This window comes from Anser anser (genome assembly GCF_964211835.1).
Source record: "Anser anser genome assembly, chromosome: 26".
In the NCBI taxonomy this organism is placed as follows: Eukaryota; Metazoa; Chordata; class Aves; order Anseriformes; family Anatidae; genus Anser; species Anser anser.
The window spans coordinates 1,385,266-1,409,944 of NC_139747.1; the positions used below are offsets into that span (position 1 = coordinate 1,385,266).

The 24,679-nt window shown below is 39.8% G+C and overlaps 1 long non-coding RNA gene across 2 annotated transcripts; it reads right to left on the reverse strand.

Moving 5' to 3' along the window:
- Nucleotides 1-226: 226 nt before the first annotated feature.
- Nucleotides 227-24,679, reverse strand: LOC310886868. 2 transcript variants are annotated; one of them, XR_014575514.1, is made up of 4 exons: nucleotides 21,699-24,679; nucleotides 20,241-20,386; nucleotides 12,414-12,456; nucleotides 227-2,282 (listed from the first exon to the last, which is right to left on the reverse strand). It is a non-coding gene; the product is annotated as an uncharacterized lncRNA (long non-coding RNA). The 2 variants fall into 2 exon arrangements; XR_014575515.1 differs by having other exon boundaries at nucleotides 20,241-24,679.

The window sequence follows — 24,679 nt, forward strand, 5'->3', positions numbered from 1 at the left end:
GCAGATTACATCACCTAGCCCTGGGCTAAAACAATACTACGCCTCCAGCCGAGAATTTTCTCTATTATTAGAAAAACAATTACTTCTTCCAATCTGCACCACAAATATTGGAGGTGACAAAGTAGCCTGTGATCTTTTTCCCCTCATAAACTTCTCTCTATAGTAGGTGCACCACAGAGGTGGTAATAAAATTTCTATCTAGTGGTTCATGCACATTTCAATATTACTCTCCTGCAATCGAGCCTGGTGAATGGAAAACAAATTTAAATCATGATAAAAGCCCAGGCAGATGCTATCCGTATTGTTAACTGCTTGTCATAGGCAGAGATGTATTTGCATCCTTTGGGAATGGCAGGTCTCGTTTTTTCCTCACTGTAAAGCTGTAACGTTTACTGCCTCTGAGCAGGAGCTACAAGGGAGCCCACCTGGATGACGAGCTTGTGAGAATGGAGCCTGGTGGTTTAGCGTTTACTTCCTTGTACTCCTCCCTGCATTTCTAGTCAGAAACACACAAATTATCTGCCTTCATTTATTTATTTATTATTTTTTGATTACTCTCCCAGACTAATCAGGAAATTCCACCTTTTCTTCTGTTTACAGTGTAAACATATTTAAACTCAGAAGCATCCTCTTTTTACTGCCATACCTGTACCTCTGCTATCTCCTTCTCTTCTCCCATCTTGTTCCAAAACCAAAAATCTTGATCAAGCAAAGCACAACGTACTCAGTGTTGCTGTAGGCATGTGAGAGCGTGGCATTCCAACGGGCTTAATTAATGCAGGTTTTTCTGGAACCAGTGGGACTACAATAGAAGTTAATGGGCAGAAGTCACGTGCCAACAAAGTGTAATATAATAAAATTGGAGTTAGGAGGATTTTTTAAAATACTTATTAACACAGTATAAAATCTGTGACAGCTATCATGTTGGTCTGTTGCTTTATTAGACAAGAAGTAAGGAAGGATCATCTGAGGGTCTGCACGTCAGAAGGACTGAGATACTGGTGTTCGCTACAGCGGGATCTTTTTCAGTCAAAAACAATGAGTGAAGGAACAACGTCAAAGAGGGAGTGCTGACCTTTGAAGGAGACAGATGGTAGCTTTTCTGGGCACCTGAAGTCATCAAACTGAAGACAATTTTTGCAAGACTATTTTCATTCCATTGAAGACTGTTCAGAGATGTTGACACACAGATTTTCATGCCATGGACTCCGACCCATTCAGGAAAATCTAATTTACCACAGTAAAAGCCACATAATCCTTGCAAAACAAATATGACCTTTTCCAGTACTAAAATGTTGCCTGGCATTATTTCTGCACTAAACAGCTGTCATAACGAGCACCCCAGCATTCAGCAGAAGGTGAAGGGATCCTCCATAGCCTGCAGGTATGATCTGAAGTTAAAAATCATTAAAGGCTTGTTTAAAGAGTATAGCCTTTTTATCTTCGCTCATTTCTGTAACGGTATACCTAAATCTCCTGGCACGTTCTGCAACGTGCTTTGGCAGATTGGTGCTGAAATGAACCAAAAAGCAGTTTTCACACGAGCAATAGAAAAGCATACCCCTTCATACGGTCGTGCCTGGTCCCAGCCAGAGCATGCTGTGATGAAGAACTAGAGGCCTTCAACCTTCACCGTTACTGCTCGGTCAGCAGGATGCCCAGCCAGGCTGGCCTCTAGGCTGAGCCTTTACCACACTGGGTGTACCTGATGCCAGCCAGTCACGGAGAGGGTAGTTCACGTGCAATCAACCTCATACCCGAGGTAAACCAGCAAAGCACTTAAATTTACTAAAACAACAACTTGTTTAAAACGTATCCATTTTCAAAAATAATATTCAGATGTAATTGGGATGTTTTGGAAGCTCCTTTGCACACCTGCAATGGAATTGTTCCCAGAACAAATGTCTGCATAGACTGCGAATGCATTTAGCCCTCCCTACAGACTTGGCATCTCTATTTTCTGCCTTTCTTCATAATGAGAAAGAACATTGCCTTATCTTAAGTATTAGCAGAGTAAACTTAGTCAAACTCTATACACACTCAAGCATGCACACACGTGGTAGTGAAACTTGCTAAAAAAAACACAGTAGTCCACTCCAGAGCAAAACACATGAGAAAACATTTCTTAGGTGTAGGGAGCTATTTGCCCTAAGAGCTGTTTTCTGTTCCACTGAGAAGCTCAAGCAAGTCTGCATTTATTGCTTTAAATGTCTTTCCCAGCAGCCCAGGCAGGAATCCATGTCATGTTGAAGTCTGTATCAGGTCTTCACTTTAAGGCACAACTGAGTGGTTGAACAGAAAAATAATCAGTAGCAGAGAACAAGACACAGCATCAGTTGTAATAATCAATTACTTCCCCATCAGCCATGTAAGGACAAGTCATGTTATATCACACGTGGTTACATCAGATACAAGTGACAACCCTCTCATCCCTGTCCCACTCACAGAATGGTTTGGGTTGGAAGGGACCTTAAAGATCATCCAATTCCAACCCCCTGCCAGGGGCAGGGACACCTCCCACTAACCAGGTTCCTCAAAGCCCCATCCAGGCTGGCCTTGAGCACTTGCAGGGCATCCACAGTCAAAGTGACACAGCTTTCCACACCCTGACCCAGAGCTCTAAGTAGTTCTGAGCTCTCCTTAAAAGTGGCTTAAATTCACAGCCTTTTGGTTTTGAAATGGAAACAAGAAAGAGGAGATTTTCCTTGGTTTTTGTTCTCATTTTCTGTTGATGGCTTTTATTTTCAGAGCTTCAGAAATTAGAAAGATTATGCACCACAGGCCTTATTAAGATTATAAAATTAATTTCATTAATGAAAGAATTTCTAAATGTGTTTTTAAATATAATTATTTATTTTTATGTAGTTGCCTAATTTCCTAGGTAAATACCAAGCTATTGACATTTTGCAAGGCTTGCATTTATAAATAGCATATTCCTAATGCACTAGATTTAATAGAATCCTTTTAGAAAACATATTAGGCTCTTTAATATAATGTAAAGTTTTATTACTTTTTAGTAATTATGGTGTTTTTCCTTGTAGAATTAATTACCAGCTGGCTTCAACCTGAACTCATCATTCCAAGCTTCTCTCTCCTCTAGGTATGCATTCTGAGCCTGGGTCATTGGCTTAATTACCAGAGATTAGGAGAAACAGGTAGCTTGGTTTCTGTATTTTCCTGTGTACTTGACAATGAATGTTTCCTCATCAAGTATTCTACTTTGAATTAGACCTTGAGCAAGACAGGTAATACAATAAGATTGTTAAATGAAGAAAAACAAAATACTGTATTTTTTTTGTTTTTACACGGGCTTAAGCACTTGAAAGGGTGTATGGGATAATTTTGCCTTGAACTCTTTTCTGTATTTCAAATCAGGAAGAGTGAAAAACTTAGAGGGATGACTATGAGGATTTTTACTGTTATGTAACTACCACGATATCTACATGAGGGTCCCATTGTAGTAGATCTTATACAAACAGTTGTGAAAGTCTCACATCTCCTCTCATGTAGCAAGACACTACCAAAAAAATGAGATTAATCTGCTTTTTATAGAAAAGTCCTACAAATGTCAAACAGTAACGTTACCCTGAATGGGAACAGTTCTTCCAGGTGGGTATCTCCGAGCCTTTCACTTACATCACTCTACCTGGGACACAGCTCTGCATTATTAATCCTCTTCAACAGCCAGAGAAATTGAGGAACATAGTATTATGTGACATAAAATTTCAAAACAAATAAGAAAATGCATTTTTATTTCCTCTCCATTCTGTTAACATGACTGCCCTCACATAACTCTAGTCATTTTTTTGTGGTATTTTTTTTCTTGATAAATGCCTGGATACGGAAAATACACACAATGCTTTCATGACTTCAAAAAGACCTTGGCAGAAACCTGCATCAAAACAGACTAAATGCTAATTCCATAAAAGCATGCAACAACCCACCCTGCTTTTTCCCTTGTTTTCACATGCACACACCATACATACACACAGTCAGTCTGAAATAGTTCTGTGAGTTAAAACCCACATGTGGATATAAGCAAAGCCCAAAATTTTCACAGCATCTTGGTACCCAGAACGGGGTGACAAGGATTTCTAGCCCTTACATGATCTTCAGAAACGTGTTAGTAAACTTCTGAAATCTCATACCAAGTGAGTCACATTGTGCTTATGCTGACGCATTTATGTGACCAAGTGCATAATGAATACCAATTCTGAATTTCCACACTGAGCAATAGCTTACATCATATACTTTTTGAAAAGCCTACAGTCTCAAGAACAAAACAATTGCAAGCCATTCCATGCTTTCCTGGAACTAGACCCAAACTTCATTCTCCTGCTGAGACCACAGATCATTAACATTGTTAATGTTCTCACTAAAACTGTTTGGAGAATGTGACAAGTCCAATTTGTTACTGACAGACCAGTTGGGAGTATGTTTAAAATGCATTGCTCTTGCTATTATACTCCTTGAATGGATATGTGATTCCCGTCAGGTACACTTGCTATTTTGCTAAAGACTATCTGTTATTTCATCAATCTTTTTAGCTGGCTCCAGAAGGGAAACCCTGCATTGTGCTCAACCTCATTTGTGCTTTTCAAGTCAGAAAGCCTGTGTTTAAAATATGATGATCACAGCTCAGGGAGGGAAAGAGACAGCCTTTCATAGCAAAGACGGAGAACCCAGAGGCATTTGACTCTTTGAATAGAGGTTTGTTTTATGTGCTTTTGTTTTTATAATTAAGCTGTATAGCTAGTTACCATAAAGTTAGGTAACGTATCTTCCTTTCCACTTTATTTTGAGGGTTTGATAAGACCTATTTACAAAGGATTGAACTTGAGCTTCCATTTAGCAGAAAAAAAATGTATTTTTTTTCCAATCTGAATATCACAACCCAGGTGATGGGTAGACCCGTCAGTTTGATGAGAGGCCCAGTACAATGAAGGATGGGGGTGTCTGTGCTAAGCAGCTGGTGTTATGAAAAGTGATCTAGAGTTGCTTAATTTATGACATGCAGCTCTGTTCAGAGCAACTTTGCTTCCTTGTGATTTGACATGTTACCATGGCATAATCACTCCTGGACCTACCTTCCTTTTCATGCAAGTGTCAAAACCACTGAATGGTTTGAAGGATATTCTGGCAGTAGAGGGCACTTACAGGCACACAAGAAGACTACTTCCCTCGGTTAAGTGCTGCATCCCATTCTTTTGAGAGGCATCACACAGTGTCTCTGTGCTTGATAAAGAGACAGGAATTTGCTGCAGCTAGGGAGCTGGTTTTTCACTTCAGCTACAAAGGCCAGCGTGCTTAGACCCTGCCTGTGCACAAACACGTGCTCCTTTAACTATGATTTCATATAGGTTTAGTTAAAATATTACAGCTTCATAGCTAGACATTTTTATATTAGCTTCAGCCTTACTAGTGAAAGCCAAAGCACTAACTTGTTTAAAGCATTACAAACCCATATTGAGAAGCTGTACACAGCTCATGGTAAATAGAAGTGCTTCAGAAGTCCAGCTACTTTCCGGCAGTATTCCAGATGATTGCTTGCCTTGTCCTCTAAGGAATGCAACCACTATTTAACATGGTGGCAAAGAAGAGCCAGAAGAAATAAGCTGTGGCAGCCAAAAAGGAAATTTGAAGACTATATATCTCCTCCCTCAAGTAGACATATGTTCTGCTCTTCATGTTGACCTGCTTAAGAGAGACTTTAATGGTAGAACCTGCTAAGATCTGTCTGGCTGCGGAGTTTTTATATTTGGTCCCTTTTCACAGCACAATACCTCTGTTTAAATTAACAAGCTGAGGGGGATTTATAGCTCTGACTTAGAAGATTATGAATTGTTATTGCTTTTCTCCAGTTTTTCATTTACGCCAGTTGCAAAGCTTGGAAATATCTCATTGAGAGTGATTTAAATCCAGCCATACTGCATGTCTGTTACCAGAGCTGGTAATAATGCAAGATTGCTGTCTTGCTAACAATAAGGGGAGAGGCAGCCTGCTGAATGGACACAGGAAAGAGCCATTACACCTGACTGTACGGCTACACACAGCATATATATCATGTTGCACACACTGCTATCAATACAAAGTTATCTGATAGACAAACTACAGGCAATGGTTAGCATTTCCCCTAACCCCCATATAATATATGGAGGCAAAATTGTTCTCTCAAAGGATGAAATCCTTTCCATCCAGCAAAGAGAGAATTTAAAATCACAGTGGGAAGGGAGTGGCTTTCAAAGGTTGAGACCATTTAGATCCCAAGCCCCCACTTCAAAAGCTCTCATTTATGCTGCTGAGAAGCTGTCCTGCTGCGTTTGAATGAGGGCACTCCTAGGGCTACAGTCTAGTTCCTCCTCTCGCAATATCTACCAACTCGTATTATATATCTCACAAGGAAAAATGAACTGCCTTAGCATTATGCCACTGCAAACTGCAGACCAGCCAAGCTATGACAGGCTGTGGGAAGCACAGAATATATATTTTCCTGTGACATACATGGGAACATTGAAAACATTTGCTTTCTCATACAGGGTATCTCATGCTATTGTCTCAAAGAAAGAACTGGAGTCTACATGTTTGTATAGTACTTCAGTAATAAGAAAAAATGCTGAGTTAATCTTCAGCCATCTGTGAGATTCAAAGACACTCAGATGCTTTGAGCTTTCAGCCTTGTGACCATTAGAATAAAGTCCACAACGTAAGAGATGCGAGATGTTAATGGAAAGGTGCTAATCCTTCCCATCTTGTTTGGGAACTCAGCCCTAACTCGGTTCGTCCTCAGAGTAAGTGTAACATCCATTGTACAATTTTCACTCTATGCCTCTTCCAGCTTTGAACTGCTAGGAAATAGGCAGCCTTCACTTTCAACTTGCAGCTAAGAATGTCAGTGTTGGGCTGCTGCGTTTACCTGAACCAACACTGACACAGGTTAAGGTCCACTCCACCCCCAGTTCTCTTGTTTTTCCTGCAAAATAGCAATGATCCATTCATGCAAGTGTAGAAATAGCTTTTGTTTTAAGCAATAAAGCTGACGATACCAGCTAGAGCAGATACATAAAGTGGACTCTAAATCTACATAGTTTACTTTTTAAGTATTCCAGAATCATACAGATGTCAAGAACTGATCAGAAAAGATTCATGTCTCCTTTGGCAGAACAGTATTTGTTACTGCAGTCCTGATAATGGCTTAAGAGTTTCAGACTGCCAGAAATGCCCTCAGAATTCCCCTATGGGTGATTCCACAGAGGAAAAGGGGAAAGGGAATGTTAAACACACTGTAGTCAATATTTTTATCAGATCAGCACTGCTAGAGAGCCCAAGCCAATCTGCTATTTAGCAATGCTGAGACTTTCCATCTGAGATATAACAACCCTTGCCTATTGCTACCCAACTTAAAACACACCAACCTGCTCTCACATTATAGCAGAGAAGATACACTTTTCATTCCTAGCAGTGAGGGAAACTACAGCTTCAGAGATTTAGTTGGTCTCAAAGCTCATTTGGAGTTAAAAGCCCTTTGAGAAATCCCTAATAAGCAAGATCTGATAGTTTAATGCATTTCTGCAAAGAACTGTAATTTTCTAGGAAATGGATAGGATAATATCATTCTTGAGATCAACTGGAGGTCAGCGTGTTAAACTTCAGCTCTAAGTGTTGGTACAGAGGGATTCAGTGAGGAATGGGTGATGCAGTTCAGAGAGTCAGGTTGCACAGCACCTCTAGGGAAACTCAGGTCAATTATTAATCAAACCTTTCTCATTCAGTTCTTTTTTTTTTTTTTTTTTTTCCATTTTGATTCATACTTCTGGCCAAGACGTTGCAGTTTGATAACATTTGGATATGCACCCAGAACAAGCCTCCTGATTTATTACAAGATTCAAAGAACTCTAACAATATCCCATGGTACTACACATGCCACAAGAGCATCGTAAACAGTCCGCACAGAACTTAATTGATACAGGCAAAACAGAAAAGGTGTTATCCCCATTTTGCAGATGTAGAATTAAGAAATGAGCAAGTATCAACTTTTCAGCAACTTAGTTCCAATTTAGAGAATAGAGGTTTTTTTCCAACAGCTTTGCTCTCTGCTAGTTAAAAACAATGTTCACATTTCCCTAGTTAGTATTTCTTCTCTATGTAGTCTGACAGCAGCTTTTAAAGAGTCATCAGAAAACAGTTTGCTTTGTTCTCCCACTGTCCCCTCAATTCAGTGAGGGTAGCAACAGCAAGAGCAGCTCTTTGTTCTGTGTAGTGGTATATAACATTTGCTAAGACAGACGTTTGCATTAACAGCTCTGCTCATCAGGCTTCCCAAGGAAAAATCTGGAAAAACTTGGGCAGCTACAATATTGGGCTTTGGCTAATGCCTGGGTCAGTTGGTGCAGTCACAACCAACATAATATACAAGAAATTACTCAGAGATACATCTTTATTTACTGCGCATTACGAAGGGACCTTTCTAATTCATAGGCCATGTTCAGAGAAGGTTTTCATTAACTATGTAGGAGTCTTCTGCAACCAAAATTTATACAACTAAAACATTAGCATGGCTACTCGTTTCAGTTTTACATCTCAACGTACTCAAGAAATACAGTCTGTCACCGTGACCCCAAAATTTGTAACGAAATAACAGAGAAACCAGAAAATTGAGAATCACTGTAGATAAGCAAATAAGTGGAAGTTTCAAAACAAAAGATGAAAACTCCTAGGTGCACATTCAACTAAGTATGAGTAATTGAACAGATTTGAAATAATGACTGTGGACATTACCTGGTATTTTCTACATGGAGAGGTGCCAAGCAATGTTAATTTGAGGCAAGACTGACTAGGAAATGAGACATGACAGAAAGGATAACTATCGTTATCCTCTCAGGACACTACTGCAGTGGGATTTATGGATAAATTAAATGTACAAAGACCAGAAGAACAGAGTTAAGGGGGAAAAGAAGTGTTAGTATCGGGCTGATCACCTTAGACGCTAATAACAAAACGCGGTGTTGAACAAACCCAGTGCATGGAAGTGGCAAGAGCAGTAGAGAGTTGAACTTCACAAAAATTTGTAAAGCCAGAGGTGAGGTTAATGCATCTTTAGGATTAATGTAGTCATAATGTAATGCTGCAAAGAGCTGGTCATAAATTGCCTCAAGGGAAGGAGATGACAATGGGGAATCTGTGTGGAGTTACTGAATAATTGTATCAGAGCATCTGCTATACAATATGGTTTGAACTTTTCAAAGCCCCGTTGTATAACTCACTTGTCATTTGGGCTGAGGAACAGATGACAGATCTACCATGAATGCTCAAAAACAGACCTATTAATTTTATTTTTCCTCCAAAGAGAAGATTATAAACCAGCTGTTCTCACTGAGGTGGTGTTTTAGCACATTGGCCTTTTCTCCCCAGAATACATACCCTAGAATCTTGTAAAGGGTTCCTGTAAAAGCAAGAAAGTGTTCAGAATTGGAACTGACATCTTCAGTTAGCTTACAGCATGAAATTGCTTACAAAGCAATGGAGGAACATTACAATGCGAAGGACCAACTGAACCACCCAGTCTAAGCTTTCATGTTATTAAGATAACTGCAGTAATGCCAGGTATTAAACAGCACAGCTAGAGAGGCTTTTCCCCCTCTCCAGCAATATTCCACGGCTATTCTGAGACACAGCAGAATAGGATAGAGAGGGCTGCCAGCAATGCTGTCTGTCCTCCAGCCAGAGTTTGCAAGTGAATTCAGCATCTACTTGTTAGAGCCCTGATGAGGGTATCTATACAGCCACTTCTTTTCTTTGGGCACTGACCACATGGGAATTTTAGGAGTCCTTTGGTAAAGGAAGGTGTTCCCAAATCTGCTTTTATCAGGTACAATTAGGAAATGCCAACTTTAGTGGAACGGTAGAAATTCAGATACAAATTTATAACAGAAGTGTTCATTTCCTCCTTTCACAGGACACATGCAAACACTTGGGCACTCAGCTTGCTAGGAAATGGAGCAATTGAGTCAGAAGCTGAAATCAGAATAGCCATCTGTTCTGGCAGCATACAAGTGACTCCTTTGCACGAAACCAGCAGCACAAGATGTATGTACATACAGCAAGGAGCAGATGAAAGAGATGCTGCATGCAGCCTCAGAGGTAAAATGTAGTATTGCAAGAGCAGTCTGAGCATACTTTAAAGGGACATTGGCTTATGCCATAATGAATTCAGCAGAAATATCGCCAGATAAAGTTGGTATAGCATGATCTAAATATACAGTATTTACTGAATCATTCTACCTTCAAATATATCTTTCTATATGCATAAACCTTTATATATGAAATCACATGCAGGTTACAATTAGTGAAATTATCACAGTAGTGTCCTGACATATCAAGGCACAATTTGTTCCCCAAATAACAGAGGAAGTTTTGAGGCCTCAATAAATCAACACCAAGGTTTGAGGGAGGGAAAATGGCTTGCTCTTTTAACCCAAATATCAAGTATATCAGTCACTAACTTCTCCTGAGGTACAGCAGCAGAAGCTTTCTAAGGCACATTAAGAACCAGTTGTGTGTATATGTATGAAGATGGGAACTACCAGTTGCCTCCTGAATTTCTAAAGAAATCATTACATTAATATATGCAATATACTCCAGTTTTCTGTGTGAGAATAAAGATACAGACATGTCCTTATGTGTTTTCCATTTTAGCAGAGAACCTAGTTCTTATTTCTACAGTAATTAAGAAATCTGATGCCACTTAGCCTTAACATACAAAAGGGTCAGCAGACGCAGAGAATCCCATAGTGCTGCCTACATGGTCCCTGTCCTATGAACAGGATTTCCAAAACAAAGATGATTGTTTGCATCACATGAATATATAAGAATGTTAATAAGAAAGTAGTCTGAAGTCTATTCAGTAACTGAAGGTTATGAACTGTGCCCGACAGTAGAGCATACCCGACAGGCATACCCAAAGCCAGGTGTCTATACACTACTCAGCAAGCTTCAGTAGGAACATGTCCTTTGTCTTGACTTCTCAAAAGAGAATACAAGTTTCAGCCTAATGCTGTTTTTCTACATAAAGGCTTTTTTCCCCCAAATCAGATAGCTCTGTTGCTCTACATGGCATGCTTTTATGACTTTACAGCACAGTGGTTTCCTTTAGATATTGCTACAGTTACCAGCTTCCTTTACATTTCTCTTTCGCTGTGCTACCATACTCTGATCCATACAAAGCAGTCAGCAGATGCGCTCACTTGGGTATTTTGCTTTATTTTATTGCCACCACATATTCATAAAATACTGATCAGATCAAGTACCTCAACAACCTGTTTAATAGACTTGGGAGCAAATGCTATAGATTATAGGTTATCTTTTCACTAGCAGAAATGGTCCAGTACCTAAGGCAAACTTTAGAGTCTTAAAAATATTGTGTGCAATTCATGAGATACCGATGGACTCTTTTAGGGGACTTAAGGCTAGATATTTAGACTCTTCATCAAAAAGTAATTAGGCATTTCCACTTCCAATTTGAGGGCTTAAGCATGTGAATATACTTCAGGAAGAGGTCTTTCTCAGTTCACATGACTTGTTTTTCCTCAGATATATTGTGCACATAGATAGAAAGTATCAACTACATAGGCGCCCATGACTTGTATAGAGGCTTGCACCTATATCAGTTTCATTTCTTAATGAAAGTGATCATCTATTTAGATCTTTTCTGAACTGTCACACAATGATTCATCAAGAACTTGAGAACAAAGTGTTTTGATCATTAAAAAAATAAAATACAAGTAAAGCAAAGATACATGCAATGACATCTTAGATGTTTTATAGATTAAGAGACTCATGAATAACAGTCATTTCTTGTCATCTTTTTTTCTCCGGTTGAGAGTTTTCTTTAACTGAGATTAACACTAACTAGAAAATAATTAAGCTATCTTATAGAGTCTGGCATTCCATCAGCCGTAGAAATAATTAATCAGACCCATCAATAGATTTTTAATAGCATTCAAATTCTGATTCACTGCATTATTTCTCACCCCCACACCACCCACTTCTATTCTTGGTTTCAATGTGTGCAGGAAATGGTACTCCTTAAGACAATAAAAAGGAAAGCTCTAGAAATTAAAATTAACCCTCATTTTCACTGTCCCTGTAAGAAAATGTCATCCTTCCCACCTAATTTTCCAGCATCATTCACCACTGATCTCTGAATGTGAACTCATCATTTAGGTTCCCCCATTCAATTTCACAAATAGAAGCTTCTGTAAGGAAGCCAAATGACGGAGACAAAATTTGTAAGAAAAGAAAGGTTCTCTAGCTGGCACAACTACATCTTCCTCTTTGGTTGCTGTTACTGTTACATTTGTTGGCAAAAAGCGTAGCCTAAACTTTGTTAATTACACCAGAAATGTAGCAAGACTTACCTTCTTATTTTCACATATCCTGAATGAAACTAAGTCTTAGCTCCTGAAAAGAAAAAGGGAAAAATAATAGGTCTGCTGGCAGTAACATCAGTGACTTCCAAAAATTGAACAAGAAATGGAACAATGGTCAATTTTTCTTCATTCTTTCTGATCACAAAGGATAAGTGATGCAGCACCGATTTTTGTTCAGGCCAAATGGGTCACAATTATCTTATACCACTTCATTTCTACTCAAGAGAGCAGGCAATTATTTGTTAGCATCAATGACTGCATCACAGTCCTCAGTTTACTGAAAAATCCATGGAAGGTCAGACTGATCCTGAAGACCTTCTGTTCCCAAACCTTATGTTGAACTATAGACATTTTCTGCAGCGCAGTGAGAAACAATCTTATCCTCTTTCCTATTTGATTTCAAAATAAGTGTTAGATTGGTCTAGTACAATACATACACAGATCTTGCATTCTCTTACAATCAATTACGAGGAAAGAGAAGGGAGGTGGCATTAAACCAATAGTGAAATTAGAAAACTGCTACAAAAGACACTTAAATAGGCCTGGCAGTTAAGCAGAAAATACAGCAAGGAAGGAACTTACTGTTTTGTAGCCATGAGAAAGCTGGAACAGAAGGGAAATAAAAACACTTAAAGTTTTATTTTCACTATTATTCACACTTTGTGAACAGTCTCTTTATGTAAACCAAAGGATCCAGAGCCCCATGAGAACAATGGGACTTGTGAACTTGGGGCTTTGTTATTGTTCTTTCATGAAATTCTCATCTGGAAAGGAATTCACCAGATAAGCAACAACCCTACTGCCCTTCTCAGGAGAATTCATTCACACATCCCTCACGACTTCCTTCAGGACTTGATTTCCTATCTATCCCTTGTAGCAGAGGTTTGTTCTGAAAACAGCGGTGCCAGGCAGATTCACTTTGGGGAATAAAATGATGCACCAAGTTTTCAAAGTTCATAAAAAAATGAATTATTTACCATGGTTCAAAGCTGCCTGATATTTCAAGCCAGCAATGTTTGCAAGAGATAATCAAGCAAGTGGAGAATTAGACAAGAAGATTTGACAGCCAGGGACTAAGTTGCCTTTATGAGAGAGACTCCACAACAAGCAGAAAAGGATATTTAATGAAAAGAAAAATAAGTGGAATATTCACGGTACTGCCTTACTTCACAGATGTAGGATACTTGGTGATTTTGTGCCTGCTTCATATTTCTATTTTTGTCTTTTCAATATCCTTCTGTTTGAGCCATTTGGAAAGAGATGACCAAGAGAAGTTAGTCTGGAGATCAAGAGTACAAGCCGTTTCCCCATCATGAGGAAGGTCTGATTTATCAGCTTAGATTCCTGGAAGACTTGGGGTTACACATTAATACAGCAAGCATAACTCAAGCTTCTGGAATAGCTGAATTGACTGTCATGTTCACTCCAGTCCAGAACTCCCAATCTCATTCGTAATATTCAAAGGCCCAGTCCTCACCATCATTGCATCAGTGACCACTTGTTAAATTAGGAATAATTTCACAGCTACCCCAGAAAAAAAAGAAAAAAAGAAAAGAAAAAAAAAAGGACCTCTACAAACTTAGCATGAATAAGAAACTTTAAGAACAATATGTAAACATTAGCAACTAAGGCGAAGTTTCGTTTATCTATTTACTTTTCCACAAAAAAGCCAAATGGAAGGAACGGATTGTACAGCACCTTCAGGATGGATTTTGAATGTAGTGCATCTTGTGACTACTGTCACAAATAAGTATAGTATAAAATGAGGATATTGGGTAGAAGCCACAAATCATTTTGAGCACAAATATAATGCAATATTACCAAAGACAATATTAGACAAGACTACTAAGTAAGAATTTTACTCAAGGCACTTCAAAGTTTCTTGCCCTCTGAAGCACCTGACACTAAAAAGGAGGTTAAGATGGGAAAACATCATTGTGAGAAGGCTGATGAAATGGAGCCAGGGTTTTAATGAAACTTAAATGGAATCTTTTCATAAAACATTAAATCAGATATTATTTAAAAATCTTTGAATCTCAAAACCAGCAAAAGGTGACAGTTCTCTTGAACATTTTAATCTCATTTTCACTGTTTGGTTCTAGTAACTGGTGATGAAGAGAGAAAGACTAGCTGAATCACTTTTTCATCCTTGTACTCTATAACTAAAGACTGCACGCAAAGAAAGAAGGCATATCTCCCCCTAGGACAGAGCTAAAGTGATTTCAGTACTTTATCAGAAAGTGACAGCCTTAATTCTGTATTACTTTATGTCTATGAGGTTCTTTTAATTAACTTCAGGTTACTCAGCAAGTTGAGTATTATATATATCTTTGTTAGATATGGATTAACCGTTTCCTTATCACCAGGAACCACATTTTACCACAGTAACATCTGTTCAAAGGAATAGATGCACTTGAGGACTGTGCAGATGCACCTTAGTACATCCTGTAAGCCCTATATAACTGAGCTTTAAAACGTAAAGATTCAGAAAAAAATGAAATCCCAGGAACTTCATAAGCTTCTGAATACAATGCTTAATCCAAGTAATCCAAAAGCAATCTTGTTGGCAATCTAATTGTGTTTTCTAAGGAGGAGACTGCAATAACAGTTTGTTTACATATAATTGGATCCCCTTATATGTTTGTGTTGTGCTTATTTCCGAAATCTTTCAAAATGGAAAGGTCTCCTGCAATGTTTGACTTGCTTTTCACTCTAACCTGAGGGATTACCCATTACTTTGCACATAATAGCCCAGACAAATATGAATTTTGTATTAGTACTGATCAGAAAGTGCAGCTATCCCTTGAGGACCAGCAACCAGGACATACAAGAAAAATTGAGGAAATTGCACAGATTTAAATTGCCTTTTTGTTTTGACTTGTTTTTCCTTAGTAAGCTCTTACTGTTTGGATTGGCTTTTCTGTTATAAATGCAATTCAGCAGGGAGAACAAGGGAAGAGAGACTTTACATTGAAACAATTTTTAAAGTTACCACAATTTTAGCAGAACATTACTTGCGTCGGCACACTGAAGTGTTTGATTAATGGATGGATTTCAGAACACATATCCTCACTGTTCCTATTCATAGCTCTTAATTGGAAGCCCTGCATGTGCTTCTTACACTGTTAGGGGGTTTCCAGAGGAATACAATGAAACAAATGGAAGAAGTTCCTTGTGACTCAAGAGAAATCACACCCTTACCCTTACGTAAAAGTGACACAGAGTTCCCTGTGTGGACAACAGCTAATGCTGCACTCATCTCAAAAGCGATGTTTCTCAGTTATTTTTCCCAAGTCTTGTGGCAGATTTTCAACCCTAATTTCCCGTATGCTGTAGTAACCAACTTTTCGACATGTAAGCAACATTACCAAGGTGCAAATGGAGAAAGTTTAAGGATGCTGTAGTCTGACAAACCATATCAGCTCATTAGCCCATCAAGTCCTTATGCTGACTCCAGCTAGTACCTGATGCTTGGAGAGAAGGTAGACTATCAAATTAAAAACAATTGGGCAGAAGTCTGCAGCATGGGAATTTCTTCTTGAGACTCCCTACCCCCACATTGAGCTTGGAAATGTGTAGAAATGGAAGAAAATTCCATGTTTCTGCACTGAGATCCCATGACCCAGAACTCCGTCCCTACCAAGATACGGTTCTTAACCATTTCTTTCTCCTGTGCCTAGAGAATACAGTGACAAAGCTTGGTGCTTGAACCTGGCTGGAACAGAGCAATCAAGACAGGAGCTTTCCTGTCATGGCCCCTTGTAAACATGCGTATCTGCCCAGCGGGAGAGAAAATAGATGGGAAGTCAAAGGAAAGTTTTAACAGGCAAGATGTATTTGAGACAGGAAAAATACTATTTTGCTGAAAATGAAACTCCAGATTTAACTAAAATAGTCTCTAGCTTTTACTGTGGAGAGATCCTGATGTATAGAAAAACCTGCAATTTGCAGTAACAGTTCAATCCAGTCTTCCTACACGGGAATTTATGCTTACTCTTAGGAAAGAAAATGTGCAGTCTTTATCACTATTTCTGACAGCTCTGGCCTGACACCTGTAACGCTATTCAAACCAAGCACAGATTTGTCAGAACAAGGCTGACATTTTAAATGAAGAATAATGATAAAATGTCCAAAAGTGTGCCACAGAAATACTAAGATAGTACTTGCAATTTGTATACAGTGTTTTATATAAAAATAAAAACAGAAATTCTTATGGAGCTATACATGAAGTTATGCAAAAGCTGGAAGTTCCATTGCAGAAGGGAGAATTCACAAGTTCTTGTTTCGTGGCTTCATTTGTATGGACATTTTGCATCAAGAACTACATTTGTTTCACTTCCACTCTTGATATAAGTATAGCTATTTCGTGAACCAACAGTGGGTGGGAAGAATGATTCCTCACAGGTGAAGGAAATGGAAGTGTCCTCCCTTCTGGTGAGCTAATATAAGCCTTCCATAATCATTTTAGAAATTCTGTCCAACCAGTACAATATATGTTCAACTATTGAAATTATACTGCTTTGTCATGTGCCCTGAAGTACCAAAACCAGCAATCCTTCACCCAGAATAAATTGTAGAAGGTAATACTTTAAAAATAATAACAGTAAGGGAATGCAATGCTGGTGAAGAGTGAGAGCAGCAGGGACTGGAGAACTCTTTAGACAAGTTCTAAAGACCAGTGTTCTGCCTCAAAAATATTTCACCACGTGCCCTGGAGGATCAGCAAGAGAAATTTTCATGGTTCATTCATAAGACGACACCCTGATCAGGACAACACCGCAGCAATGTGCTGCTCACACAAAGCAGAGCTATGCCTGAGGAGTCCCCAGGACATCTTTCTGGACAACAGCAATCCTCTCAGCTCTCAGCCAACAAAACAGCTTTGGCTCCTATTTGAGAGCCCTATTTGTGGGAATATTATCTTGTGCTGTCCCAATTCTCATTAGCATCAGTTATACAACCCCTTGACGGAGTTCACACGTTCCAATAAGCAGCATCTATCCATGATGAGAGTTCAGCTCTACTACGGGTATTAGCATACATAACACACATGAGTTCTAAGTTCTGTTTTCCACCTCTGCAGCAAGGTTTTATGACCTTGATTCTGTTGCCTCAGCTCTGTGCCCAATTTCTGAGGTGACACTGTTTCAGCCTATGACCCCTTGAGTGCCCAGTTACTGCCAAGTGCACAGTGCCTCATGCATAGGAAAAAGCAAGTTCAACTGTCTGGCATATTAAAACGCAGAGAGCTGCACATACAGGACAGCACACCACAGTGCTAAAGGGCCATACTTGAAGCTCCTTGTCTGCATAGCAGATAACTCATCTTCATTGTGGCTCTGCATCTAATGCTAGCAGACAAGACAATTGGTACATGATTGTACATCAACCCCTCTATAGGATCCATATGAGATTTACCGCGGGCACAAAAGTCACAGACATTTTTGTTGTTATGGAGCTCCACCAACAGGGCTTGCGAAGCTTAAATGTTTATAGAGCCTTTGTATGAAAGTGTGCAGTGCTGTAATAGCACTAATAGTGGTGATTAATTTCATCCAGCTGAAGATCATGAAAGAAGAGCTATAATACATAGAGAAAGCCAGCTGAGCTTATTATACATGGAGTTTGTTATCCTCTGCATTTTGTTGGGCATTACTAGTGGCCGTATAAGCTCCAAAAATAGAGCCACCTCTTCTTAGGACAGGTAAAGGAGGTTGGGAGGAATCAGAGTAGGCACACATGCCTTATACTGTGCTGAGTTCTCTGCCCCTTTTAGAACAGGACTGCTTTACTGTACAGAGGGCAAATCAAACAGTGCTCTATCCCTCAATTGGTTTATCAGCTCGCTAGTACATGAATAAATATTAAATAGTTAAGTGCAATTCATTAAGTTCTTCAAACAATTATAGTAAAAATCAGTTAAATATAATGGGCCATGAAGTTATTACTAAATGAGGTTGCTGTATTTGCATAGCACTAACTTGCCGTTGAGAAAGTACGCGGTGCCTGATAGCTTGCACCCGCCTAAGGTCTGTGAAAGATATAACCGTCCCACCGTCCAGTAGGAGCAGCATGTCAAAATGCTTATTTTTCCATAGCTATAGTGCTCTCTCCTGTGCTTTGAAGGTAATTTAGCAGGAAACATCGTTCTGCCCATACGAAGACGGAACACGGGAGCAGGGGTGGTGTCAGCCAGCAGATGGTACTGCAGGCTGCCGCACCGCCGACACCTCGCTGCGAACCAAGCTGCTGGGGCAGCAGCCCTGGCAGAGGTTGTGCTCTGCCTCCTTTCTCCCAGGGTCCGGGTGTCAGGAGACAGGCAGCTCATTAAGTCATGGGGATAGCTGCAGGAAAGTCGACTTTTCAGATAGCTGAAGGAATGAGTTGTCTAACTAATGCATATGGGCAGTGAGAGCACCCTCTGTGCTCCTACCGTTACCTCGCAGCACCGCTTCCCCACTGCTGTGCCTATCTGGGAGCGCAGAGCGAGGGCAGCCACGTACACCCTCCAGTAAGGGCGAGCAAATATCTCCCAGTCATGGCTTATTTTGCTCGAGGAGAGGCAGCTGTTCCTCAGACAGCGCAGAACCCAGCCCTGCGCACAGTATCAGGATAAATCACTGCATACACTCCTCTCAACTTTACGCTGGTTATTAGTGCAGGCTCTTCCATTCCCAATTGCCTTCCCAGGGAACCTACAAGGTGTCTGTAGGGCAAGTTTCAGCAGCTCTCCAAACCACCTCAGGTTAGCTAAGATGCAATAATATCTGTATGCTTTTTATCCAGGCAAAAATAAACTGAAAGAAGTAAATTCTCACCGGCAAAAATGGGTTACATCTCCTTGCATTCTGTAGGAGGCAGAGGCAAATGATGAACTGAGCTCACGGAAGCAGCATAACTTGTAAAAAAGCACCTAACTTCATAGTATGTCTGACTTGCTTGCTCCAGGAGACGGGGGTCCAATAAACCAAGCATAGGCATTTTCTTTAGCACCTCAATCTCCTCCTGATTTTGATTTTTTCCCCTCCCTAGAGGGAAATTGTATTGCTTATTGAACATGAGGATTTTTGTTTAACAAGATAGGTGACGACCCACTTTAGAGTTGCATGATTGGCAACTGAAGGGGAAAAATGTACTTTAATTACTAGCCTCTCTGGGGAAAATTTTAAATAGTTGAGCTGATTCTAATGTGACAGCAGTTAGTTTCAAAATGAGAAAAGAAAACAAAATCTGCTAAATTTACAGGTCCATGGTGCATCATTTGGAACAGCTGCTGGAATCTTTACCAGAGTAACTGTCCCTCCTGGGGATCTGTCCTCCATTCTTTTGGAAGCGTACGTACCAAAGCCCATCTAACTGAGCAACAACCCACTCTTAATTAGTGACTATCACTGTTTCTCCTAATTACCTAAACTAATTGGAAGAGCCATGATACCCTGGGTATAGACCTGTCTGCACCACTGATTCTCTGATAAGCTTAATAAGTCACTTTGGCTAATGTTTTCACAAGTGGCACTCCAAGGTGTGATCTTAGATTCTGTGCTGTCACAGCCCCTGCTGGAGTCAGAAGTCAAAAAGCTTTGGAAAACTGTGGAGCTGTGCTTAGAATTCTTTAAGCTCAAGTTCTACATTTCCCTATACTTCAGTTTCATCATCTGTAGACTGCCAATAGTTTACCAATTCCTCAGATTTTCAAACGCCAAAGATTTTCAGTGGATGACCAAAAAACAAATTAAAAATACAGACTATATATTTTTTGCAACAAGCTTTTTGCTCAAAACAATGCAACTTTCAACACGTAGTGAAGTCTCTTACCTTGGTCCTGACATGTTCTGTCGTGACACTGCAGAGCTGAGAAATTCAGTCCCGAAGTCCTCCAGCACATGGTCATCTTTAACATAGGTGAGCTCCTCAGGGAACCAGGACCTCGTCCCAAACTGAAGATAAGCACCACGTATGAGCTACAAAGAAAGTTACTATTTCAGTACAAGCTCTAGCACTTAGTTAACATAATTTAGATGAAGCTACAGATACCCAGGTGGAAGCTAGGGACTGCAGCTAGGTCCAAAGCCCCACTTTATCACATTAACCATTGCACTGTCCTTCTATCCTGCTGTCTCAGAGTTCCCACTCAAGGTAACAGCAGCTGTCCTTCAGGCTGCTTTGCTAGGTGGCTCACATGCATAAAATTGTTCATGGCATTTAGCTAGCTGTTTCTTCTTTGTCTTCCCCTTTCACATTAAGGTTTTAAACACTGAAAAATGAGTATTGAAAAAATTTCCTCAGTCAGCAACCTGCAATCTATTACAGCAATTAATCAAAGATATACTTTGTCAACTTCCCCTTGTTCTCTTATGCTTTATGATCGTGTTGTTATTTCATCAACACAATAAAAAAGGATTAATCTTCATTGCTGGGAAAATTGTTTTCAGGGCTAAGGGTAGAAGCCTTAGCTACGCTACAGATCCTGTGGTCCAAATCAATCCCTGAGAGCAGAATTAATTATTTTTAACTGGGATGCATTCATTAAGCCCTAGTGAGAGCATTTAAGTTTTGCACATTATCATAATATAAATCCATCATTCAGGGCAGCATATTCATACAGTCACTGCAGGTTCAGCAAGCAAGATATTAGGGTGACATGCAGCTGAGCACAGACTTGTTAGGGTGACCATGTACGTGGTGATGTAGTGTGCCCACAAAAACATCATCAACAAAATAGTGCAATAGCATCCTGAAATGAATAACCACAATAATGACACATACATAAATATACTACAAAGCAGAAACAATCATTTAATCTCTATTACAAGGTATAACATGATGAATCATATAATCTGGAGACTAATTTTGAAGTAGATGCTTCAGTGCAGGTTGACTTATTTGGCATTTCGATTCTTTTGATGAGCACCAGGTCATACAGCTTTGTCACAAAGCTCTCAGAATTCAGGAAGATAACTAGGAGAGGACACACAGCAGCCAGAGACCACCCTGACCATCAGAAGTGTATCCCTGTCCCCCAGAGGGGGGCAGTTTGTTACCTTTGGGGCTGATGGCCCTAGCCAGGGCTTACTGTTAAGTGCACTTAAGAATGAATGAAGTGACCTCCCAGTCTTGCTGGGGCCACCTGAGTGTAATCTCCACAAAAATCCACTGTCCCGTAACTTGTCATTTGTAACATCCGTAATGTTCACATCATCCCCAGTCATTGAAATTAACAGTACTATAGCATCTCATTTCAGTGCTCAAAGACTTCTTTTGTCATGTTCTTACCAACGATTTTCAGCAGGATTGTCCAGACGTTAATGCTGTAGGTTTCTGAGAAATATTTGCAGGTCAGATGCAATATCCTAAATCTTTACACTGACAATGGAACTTCAAAGCATCAAGTTCATGTATTCTTTGCTTTTCTCGTTACTCAACAATTTGGCCTTAACATTGGCTCACTGCCCACAAAATATTGATTAGCCACAGAACCTCCTTGGCCAGCACTGTAAAAGTCAGCCACAGATTTACATTCTGGAAAGGAGTTCTGACAGGGCCAATAACAACACTAACACCTTGTAGGCTCTTATTACAAAGTAGACAGAGGGCTCATTTCACCAACTCTGTAAATAATTGGTTTCAGTTTAATGTTCTTGTAGTTAAAAGGATTTCTTACAATACAAAAATATAGTACTGGCCTCAGGTACATGTACAAATACACAAAGGTCTTTGATGTGCAGTAATACTAACATATTTAACTCATATAAGAACAGATACATATAGCAATCCCCCTCTGCAGACTCAGAAAGTACTTTTTAAACCCTTAGAATAAGGGCTGGAAGTGGAATAGTCCGGATCACTAGTGTACTCAGTCACTTCACAGACCCCATCTACCTACCCTCCTGTATTTTGCGGGTGATTTAGAAGAACTTCAGCAGCAGCACAAACAATAGAGGCCATCTAACCATTGGGTCAGACCTGAGCACATTTGCAGTCTGGTCAGTGGATCAGGCACTGAGCTGCCCAAAAAGGCATCCAGAGCTCTGCCCATCCCAAGCCCCGACTCAACACCCCCATATGCATGTAAGTTTTCTGTAGGGAATGCAATGGGAAAAACCCTCTTTGGTTTCAGTCTCTGGTAAGTTGTTTTGTTTCATAAGTGCAGAACTCTGCGATAGTTTCTGTTCTCCACTACCTAAACAAAAAAAATGAATCATCTTGCAGGTCTGTTTCAGCTGTAATCCATCCTATGCTGCAACACACCACCAGCCTCACAAAGGCACTCCTGTGCTATAGCCTACCCAGCTCTGATTACAGCTCCTAGTAAATACCTCCTCCAGCAGCCATTAGAGAGAAAATTCCTTTTTTCTACCAGTCTGCTCCCTGCTCCTGATAATTCTTTTAAAAGCCTCCTCACAGAATATGCACTGATGATTTATCAGCTTAATACCTGCTCCAGCAGCGTGCAACTGCTACTTGCTACAATCTGGAGTCCATGCACTGCTAGAGCTTTGCTTGTTACACTCTGTTTCTCTGATTACACCGCAGACCCAAGCTACTCTCCCACCCTTATGGATGGGGGGGGCGACAGCTTCTGTGTAAATGGCTTTAACTATAGAAATTTTAGAGCATTAGCTACGTCAAATTAACTGCTTATTTCCCCCACTTGCCAAACAGAAGATACACAGAAGTCATACAATTGCCAAGGTATGGGAAGTAAGGGTAAAATACCAACTTAAGAATATTCAAACTACTAAAGGTCTTATAAGAAAGACAACTCTGTGATGCCCTCTAGCCCACTGGAACCCATCCTGTGATAATCCAGTACTGACAGGTCAGAACCACTTGCTCTGCTTCGCTTACGTCAGTCTTTTTAATTTGGTACAACCTGCCTCCCCATTGCACTGCTGCCAAAACAGACAAGAGTTAAGGTGGGCACAAGGGAGGGGAAATGAATAGTGTCAGGACTCACCCTTGCTTAGTAGTGCATAGAAGCAGCATGGCCTTTGTTGCCAAACTGTCAGCATCCTAAAAGCAGCCCGAGATGCACTTTTACGAGGTTCTTATTTTGGCAAATCCACTAATAAAAAGTTCAACTAAAAGAACCAAGAGAAGTTGATGGCATTAGGCAGGAGAATGTAATGGAGTGGCTATTACGTTTAATTTTTGTTCATTTAGCTTGAGTACAGTAGGATGGACCTGACAGATATTTGATGGGTATAAGTCAAAAAAGTGGAATAGATTTCCTATTTGTAACAGGAATCCAAGTAAAGCTATAGAAATAAGTTTTCTAAATAACAAAGTCAGTTTAGCTGCCAGAAAAAATCACAGGAGAACTTGGCTGATCAGCTTGTCCCACCAAGCCTGCAAGTAAGCAGGAACATTCTGTGCTCTCATGGTCTCTAACCTTGCTTAAGAGAGGAAAATAAGAACATGAGATACTTCAAAGATGAGCAGCATTCTTCTGTTGGATTTGTGAGCAATTTCCTTTAAGTTTCACTAATACATACCAGGAGTCATTCCATTCCAGTGGAATGAATATGAACTCTCAAAATAGGTTTAACTCCTGCAGCTGCAGGAGCCAGGTTTTGCAGAACTATTGACCAGTAAATAATAATTTCAATGCTGTTTACCATCCCGTTAAAAAAAAATCAGGCCCAAGTTCAAGAGCTTTCCAAAAATATGCTCCACAATATTCCCTCAAGCAAGTAGCTTTAGACTGGTTCATGCACAGCAGTTGTGTGAGCTCAGCTATGGACAAACCTAGAACTCAAACGACCAGTCTGCTGGTACCCTCCCCCCCCATCATTGTTTTTTTAATAAGACAGGGGCATTAGAAAAGAAAGCGTCCTACAGCTTAACAGCTGTAATCTCCTCTCATGATATCCTTTTTTTTTTCAGTTCTTACAATTTCTGTAAACTTTTCTAATAGCTCATGAATTAGGAAAGCCATGCCTTGAGTTATAACACTGCTGTATTAAAGTGATCATAACAGATTAGTGATGACAAATCCAAAGTAATTGATTTTTTCATTTCTCTCTCCTCCAACAAGCTTAAACTAATAACAATAATTATGTGAGAGTATTTCCATCAGGATGCTTGTACATTTCTGGCAGTAAAATCAATTGTTCCAAGGACAAGTTTTATCGCAGGAATTAATCATTGCTATCTTCAATTACTGTATTGCACAATTATCAATGATATTCATGATGTAAAGTATGCAGGAGAGCATCTTAATTGCTAAACAAGGCTGTACAGTAACTGCATCA